Below are 8069 nucleotides of genomic sequence, written 5' to 3' on the forward strand. Positions count from 1 at the left end.
CCTCTCTGTTTTTCCCTCCTTACCCCTCCCATGTTACGCATTCATCAGCTGTTTTTTGGCCGGTATTTGTGTGCATTTCACCCGAAGCATGCCTAGAAACAGAGAGAATGATTTAGCTTTTCACTTCCGCTCATGTGTGACAGCTCTAAGCCTGATGACTTTTTCAACTCAGCACTGTTTACTCCAATTGTGTGCACCCACATCTTAATTCCAAGACATTTACTATATTAGCAATACAAATAGGAGCACTAGAGGGATCCTGGAGTCTGTAGTAACTCATTCAAGTAACTCATGAATGCTCTTTCATTCCAGTGGGTTAGGGACAGCACAGCAGGAAGGCAGCTTTCAAATACTTGACATTTAATGGATTCACTCAGACTAGAAAGTTTGATTTTAACTGTTTGATGTTCCAGCCAGTGTTTTCCATAATTTGTGGTGTGTGTGTGTGTGTGTCTGTGTCTGTATATACAAGATAAAGATTTTTCCCAATACAAGAAAAAACTCCCAAGCCCGTAATTGACTGTGTTTTTTCTGGAAATAAAGCAAATCCAAGTTTATTTCAAAATGGTCTGAGGTTCAGCATGCAAAACAGTTAAGCTTCTGTTTTTCTTGGCTTTGCTTATGAGTACCGTCTGGTACTTCATGGCTTTGGTCTCTACCTGTTCCCAAAGAATACAGCCTGTCTATGCTTGTTATGTGTGTCGGGAAAGAGAATGGGGGAAATAGCACTTCACAGCACTTTGGGTAAAAATTGTGCAAACCAAAATTTCAGCTCCAATCAGTGCTGTGGGCTGGTGACTTGTTTGTTTCTTTGCATGAGCAGCCAAGGTAAAAAAGAACTATTTGTTTTAACTTGGGAGACTATAAAAAGTAACGGGACTGAAGTATTGTATGTATGTTGGAAGAGTGAAGCCTAAGTCATCTGCTGCTGTTTTTGTCTTTAGGCCATGCCTCATTTACCAAGATGGAATTCTTTTGGAAGTTTTTGGTCACATCTACAGTCTGCTTTACAGTCTGATGCCAGTTTGTAATGTACAACCAGCTGCACTAAATTACACTGAGTCTCTTTTTTTCCCCAATAAGCTGATTATCAGAGAAAGCAGAGACCCCAGAGTGACATTTTACAAGAAAAGAAATAAAGAAGATATTTCTATAGCAGCTTACTGTTTCCAAAATGACCATTCTGATACAAGAAATGATGGATGATGATCTCAAATGAAAATTCAAGGAAACAATTTGAGATAAGGTAGGCACTCAAATACTGTGATAAGGACCTTAAAAATAAATATCATTAAACTAAAGGAAAGAAAGGAAACAAAGTTAGTTATAAAGCTAATAAAAGTTTCTAAGGTTCATCTAGAAAAGCTGGTTTTGTTGCCTTTTCATAGCATGTACGTCATGGAAAATGTAATTTATCTGTAAATCTGTTTAAAGCATAACTCTTATCTCATAAACAGGATGGTAAAATCAAGCTATACAAAAGTAAGGGGTAATTTTCTACTCAAATCTCAGATTCAGATTCCTGAGAGTAAACCAAATTTTTTGTAAACTTAAGCAATCAATTTCAAGACAATTCAGGAACTGGAAGAAAATACATGTTTTCTAATTGTTTACATTCCTTATACTTACCACAGAAAATGTACATAAGCTTTTCTTATACAAATAAATAACAGAGGTTTTTATAATGTTCCAGTCAAATATTCAATAAAAAAGGAAAAATAACTGTCTGAAAATTTGCAGAGACATGATTCTAACATAATGCAAAACATTATAATCTCTTTTGGAAATACTCAACAGTAAATATATTGCAAAGGTAAGTCCTATATTTTCTTCCAACATGCTAATATACAACACACATTATAAACCTAAAATTAGGTATATTACATCAATGAGAAACATGTTGTATCATCATTAAACTATCATGCATCTCCATTTCACATGCAGACAAGATCTTACAAGCAGATTTTATTTAAAGATAGTTTCTAAAATCTTAATTTGCTAAAAGTAGTTAGAAATAGGAACAGAATTCACTCATCAACTTTGTTTTTACATAAAGTTTTCAAGCCACTGTTAAGTATGTATGCATTTAGACAATTATCTTACCTGCAAAAAAAAATGTTCAGATTCCTTATTAGATGTTATCGTCATGACAAGCCAAGCAACCTTTTATAGAAGATTGGGTGTACTTTAGATTAAAGCACATATATGTATGTTTTTAAAAGTTCCCCAAAGAGTCTCCCTTAACTCTCTGTCAGTCAAAGGCAAGTTGGTAAGAGTCTGAATTGGAATTACCTGAATGAGGAAACCGGAGAGAGGGAGAGAGAGGGAAAGGAATCTGAGAGGAGATTCAGTGATGTCAGCAGTATGTCTTGAGGAAATCTACAGCTGAGCCCAGCAAACTTTATAACTACATAGCACTCAACACCCAGTTACGTGGTAAGTAAATACCTGCTTAAAAGGAAACTGATGCACTTTTAAAGAACGTCAGTTAATCTTTGAAGAAACATTAGCCATGCTGATCAAAGTCCCAGAAAGGCCTTATTGCTTAAACAAATAAAAGGCTTTGCACAAGTCTTATAAAAAAATTAAAAAGAATAATAAAAAAGAAAAAAAATCAACATTATTGATGACCCCATTCCTTTTGGAAATAAGAAGACTAAAACTCATCTGAAATAAAGTTATAACAGGACTATTGTAATACACGGAGCCATAATAGCCATAGTCACAGTTGAGATCCCTGACCACTAATGTTTCCAAGCTGGTTAGTGATGACACTGTTTCTTTCTGATTAATTGTTCCAAGGTTTCCTGTGTGCTGTTCCCTCTGTTATTTCCCAGATGCCAAAAAATAAAGAGAAATGATGCAGATATGATTTGGAAAAACTTGGGTACCTTCTGAATTCAGAGATGAAGAGGTGTAAGTGTTTTGCCATCCAGAAGTCTTCTTGTCTGCCTGACATGCCGCTGTGTTGTTTGATGGGCTTCCCAGAAGTAATCCCAAAAGGAGAAATGAAAGGGAGGACACTGCAGTGCTGGGAATATTTATCTTTTGGCCCTTAGATATTGTTCTCTTACATATGACCTCCCAGATGTACTGCTTCCAGAAATGTTGTCTTAGCAAGCCGGTCCAATACAACTGTGGGTTTAGCAACAATTACAGAGCCTCTCAATGGCAGTAGAGATGCTACACTACCCTTGCCCTATTTCATGTCAGGTACTGAAAGGTGTTTTAAGTGTGACTTTTTACTAGTAAAAATCTTAACCATGTCACTTCAAAGAGAACACATCGGCAGAAACAAAAATTTTCCCTTCCACAAAGGCATTGGTAAACAGACATTAATAATGTCACCGATATGCAACCATAGGAAACCAGAGGTCTGGAATTCTGCCGTTATGTGGTCAAATATGTAGGCATTTAGGCAGTGCCAGCAGGCAACAGCTGTTTTAAATTTAAAAGGACATAAGTAATATGTGATTTTTTTCTTTGTTAGAGACAAAAGAATTTCGAACAACTCAGACTGCTACCCAAATCCTTGAACCTGTTACTCTGAGTTCCCCATTATTATTATTATGATGATGATGATGAAAGGAGAGCTGGTAGCAAACTCTATATTTGGGTTGCCTAAAGCTTTGCATTAGAAAAAATCTTGTGAGCTTTTTTCACATGTTGCTGGTTTTGAGTAGCTCGATTATTTCCACTGTTAGATCTAAAACTGGGCAGGAATAAAGCCTATGCACTATGGAACTCCTCTTCATCCTCCCAGGACGTGCCATTCAAATATACCTGAGCTATAAACTATTACATTTAGAAAATGTATCATCTCCCAATTATATTTCTTGGGAAAATGTTGGCAGCCTCCCCAGATAACAGGTGAATATTTTAAATTACTGAGTTCAGATTAAAGTAGGCTATACTGCCATGGGAAAGCCTGGTTGCTGCCTAAGCAGCTGTAGTGGTAAAAGCAGGATGTACCTGCTGACCTTTCCCTTTGAATTTGTATATGGATCCAGTATTCAGTCCCTTCTATGAGAGTATCAAGTAGGACAAGAGTTCCTCTACTGCCACTGTCAGTCTGTGCTACAGTGCTGGAGATTCAGTTCACCCTCACCTGACTAGTGATCTGGGATTATAGATTTTTCACCTAAAAAAAAGAGACAAAGAAATTACTTGCAAATATATATATTTAAACATTAAAGTTACAAAAAAAAGCGCATGAAGGATTGGAGGTGCCTATATTAGTTGGCCATGCAGCCCTAACTCAAACCATTATATAAGTGCATTATGATCTTTAAAAACAGGGTATGGATTCTTAACCCACTACCTGTTCGCTTTTGTGATTCCTTTGTGCCTATGGGTTTATTACTCATTTGTCTCTCCCAGAACTGCCCCCTCCCCCATCTTTCCCTCCCCTCCTTGTCTTTTTTATTCAAATCACTTTCTCTATTTGCTACATGACCGCTCTGTTCATGTCCTTTCACAGCATCTGATGAAGTGTTTCAGTTCACTAAAGTTCATGCTATACATCTCTGATTTAGTTAGTCTATAAGGTGCAAACCTACCTGGCCTTCTGTAATTGTACAATCACAGGCTACTTTTTCTCAAAGGACTCTGTCTCATCCAGTGTGTAGACTGAATATATAAAAAGGCAGAATTAAGGGTGCATGAGTATAATATCAGTCTGACATTTCCTAACTTTTGAGCACTTGAATTTGGAACCTAAAAATTCTGTTTTATAATACAGAGATGTATAGGGTCATAGCATACAGGTCTCTTGACAGAGAAATCTGAACAGAGTGTTTCTGTCTTTAAGACTAGATACAGACATTCAAAAAGCCTGAGGTGGAATAGATCTAAATTATGTGGTTTTCTGTAAGCAGCATAGTTTAGACCAGTAGCAAACAGAACACACATTAGCCCTTTGGTGGGGGCAAATCTTAGACTGGCTTCCACCTTTCTTAAACCAGTCTGTGTGCACTGACCTTCTGTTCTGTTATGGGTATAGACTGGTTTCCGATCAGTTATACTGGTAAAAGTATAATATCTGTACCTGGCTAATAGTTTATAATACATGACATTTGTTCACCATAGATCTGTACAGTAGCTCACAAAACCATTGGCACGCAAGGTCATTTTGCTCGGCATACCACCGCCAGCCCGAGCTCTAAGCAGCTGCTGCCAGCCATGGAGCCCAGGCTGCTCCCAGCAGGCCGCTGGGAGGCTGCAAGCCCTGCTGCAAGCAGACAGGCCTCCGTGGGCTGGCTGCAGCCAGGAGGCTGCAAACAGCTGCTCCGGGCTCTGGCATGTTGGCACTCCAGCACCTTCCAAGGTAGACATTGTGGTTTTTTCAGGACTCTGGCCAAAAAACTTTGCCTACCCCTGGTTTAAAGCAATAATAGTTTGTCTATCCCTTTGGGATAGACAGAGTTCAGATGCCTATCCAAACATCTTCAATCTACAAACATGGGCAGGGGAATCTCAAGATAATAACAGAATTTCTTAAAACATTTCCAGCTTCTACACTATATTTTGAACGGAGTCAAGTCAGATTAAGAGACAATAAAACTAGAATCTCAGGAAGAAAATTGTTTAGCTATTTCAGACCTGCAAGGCTTGTTACAAGTTCACAGTTTTAATTTTTTTAAAGGTTTATGTCAGCTCTTATTTTATGGTTAATGCTTTGCCTATCAAAAGGAGGGAGAGCCTCCAAAGCTGTCTGTGCATACAAATAGGCAAGTTTGCTAAGTAGAAAAAAAGCCATAATGAACTTTAAAAGCCTTGCATCTTTCTATTAAGATATCAGAAAAACATTCTGCTTTCCTCTGAAACCAAAAAGGCTCAACAAAATTTAAAGAGGCAGACATCACATAGGTCAATGGTGGCCCACCTTCCAGCTCTGTAGGCCAGATGAGTGGTATAGGACTGATCCACAGGGCAGATACCACATAGAGTCAGTATGTGGGGTCAGTTGGTAGGTGCAAAGCAGCATATAAGCCTGAACCCATGTACCCAAAGCTGGCTGCACAATAGCAACTGTGCACCTGCAACTGGTCGTATCCTGGCCTGGCCCCATATGCTGGTCCAACACTGTGTACCAGCCTGACCCCATGTGCCTAGATCTGGCTATGCACTGGTGTAATCTGGATGCAGGATTACAATTTCTGGCCTACAGGGCTCCACATGGGTTCAGAAATCTGGCAGCAAAAGTGTGTGTCGACACATGACGCTGCGACATAGCATCCACGGGTGTCTACATGTGACCAGCAGCTACTTCGCCATAGCAGTGCACCTCTCTGTTATATTGCACCGCTACAGTGAAGTAGCTGCTAAAAATAATTGTGCACTGTGCGTACAGTGCCATACGGGCGGTTACTGCACTGTGCTTTAGTCCTTGCAGAAGGAACTACTAAAGCACAGCGCTGTAACAACATCACTGTAGGGCAACGTGTAGACGCACCCAAAGAGTGGCAATGAATGCTGCCACTGCTACCCTGCTGCCAGTTTTCTGGATCCTTGTGGGCTGAGCACCCCTGCTAAAGGTAAATCTTCAGAGGAAATAGTCTGTAGCAGCATAACTAAAGGGCTAAGTAGAGGGGACACCAGTATGGCTCCCTGACCCCAGGAGTTTGCCATAGCAAGTACAGCCCAGTTGAGCAGTACAGCCCCATGCCCGGTGGTATATCTGGGTGGGGGGATGGAATGACACCTCCTCCTCCCAGAGGTTTTGTCATGAAGGCACAGCTCTTTGAGAGAGGAACAAATGGGGAACTAGGAAAGGTCCCTGGGAAGCCTGCACTGCTTTCTGTTACTCAGGGGCAGCATCACAAGCCTCTACTGGGACAGCCCTAGTGAGGAGAACCAGGACAGATGAGACTCTTTTCTTCCTCCCCTCTCTCCCGCCCCTCACCCCTCACTGGATCAATTATCCAATGATCAGCATAATTCTCTCCCCACAACACCTCTGCCCCAGGTGCTGAAAGAGCTTGTTGCTTCTCTGATAGTCTGGGTTACAATTTATAGCCATAAACTACAGAATAGAAACAAATCTGACCAAACTACATTTTTCAGTTGTTCTTCCTTAGATGTCTTAAGAGGGCTAGGTACCTAAACTCCAGTGGAAAAGAGCACAGACCATCTGCAGATGCTTCCTCAGCCTGACAAAGGGTATTTGTACCTGAAAGCTTGCAAAGAAGAATTTTTCCAATTCCTTGAGTTGGTCTAATAGAAGGTAGCAGATTTACCCAAAGAACCTTGTCTGGCTGCTTTTGTAAATGTCACTAGGTTCCTATCTGCCTCTTTAGGCAACTTTATAAATCTGGCCCTTGTCCTTAAATTTATTTGGTGCCACAGGAGTGTATCAGATATGTGAATACCTCTTGGCCTCCGCATTTCAGGTCTCTACCTATAAAATGATGATAATAAAGTGCCATTAATTCCCAGCAGTGTTATGAGGATAAATACAAAAAAGGTGTTGAGGTGCTCAGACACTATCCTGGGGGGGGGGTCTATATAAAATAAAAAGAAAGCCAATCTCTCTCAAACAATATAATACTCTTTTTTCAATAACGACAAAATTTATCACATTTCCAATGTTACATGCAGCTTCAGAGTTTAAAGACCTGCCTAAGCAGATGTTGTGGGTTTTTTTATATCAGTTCTTTATCTTAATCATGGCTTTTCTATTGAATACTAAACTTCTGGAATATTAGTAGTTGTTTCTTATGTACAGAAACAAAATGCCACCTGGGTTTCCCCTTTAATTAATGAAAAGTTAATTTGTCCATGTTTACCATAGGCATTTAATTGTTTAATTTGTAATTTTAAAAGTTAAATCAGTAAAACAGTTATTGAAAATATGACAAGAATGCTTCTTGCCAAGCCAATAATATTCAAAAATAAAATATAAACAAAGCTTATTATCCATTCCTTAAAATATTTTTTGTTTAGGAACTCCTTTTTGGAAAAATCAAAACTAGTGAAGTTATTTATTTCAACATTTAAAAAAATTAACACACAATGAAGCCCAAGCCACACAAACTAGTTAAATCACATCAGTGATTTTGAACCAGGAA

The 8069-nt window shown here is 39.2% G+C and overlaps 1 protein-coding gene across 9 annotated transcripts in view; it reads right to left on the minus strand.

The window, feature by feature from the left end:
- Positions 1-2600, minus strand: part of KCNJ15 (potassium voltage-gated channel subfamily J member 15) — a 43805-nt gene extending 41205 nt beyond the window's left edge. For 2 of the 9 annotated variants that reach the window (XR_003094310.1, XM_025205375.1), the window contains exons 1-2: positions 2293-2600; positions 2104-2163 (exon numbers count right to left, since the gene is read on the minus strand). The gene's annotated coding sequence lies outside the window, so the exon portion shown is untranslated. Of the gene's footprint in view, positions 93-122; positions 1275-2103 lie in introns of those variants that run through there. The other 7 variants (XR_003094306.1, XM_025205374.1, XR_003094311.1 and 4 more) reach the window with 6 other exon arrangements.
- Positions 2601-8069: the final 5469 nt, after the last annotated feature.

The sequence above is a fragment of the Alligator sinensis genome, unplaced genomic scaffold (assembly GCF_000455745.1).
Source record: "Alligator sinensis unplaced genomic scaffold, ASM45574v1 scaffold424_1, whole genome shotgun sequence".
Taxonomy (NCBI): Eukaryota; Metazoa; Chordata; order Crocodylia; family Alligatoridae; genus Alligator; species Alligator sinensis.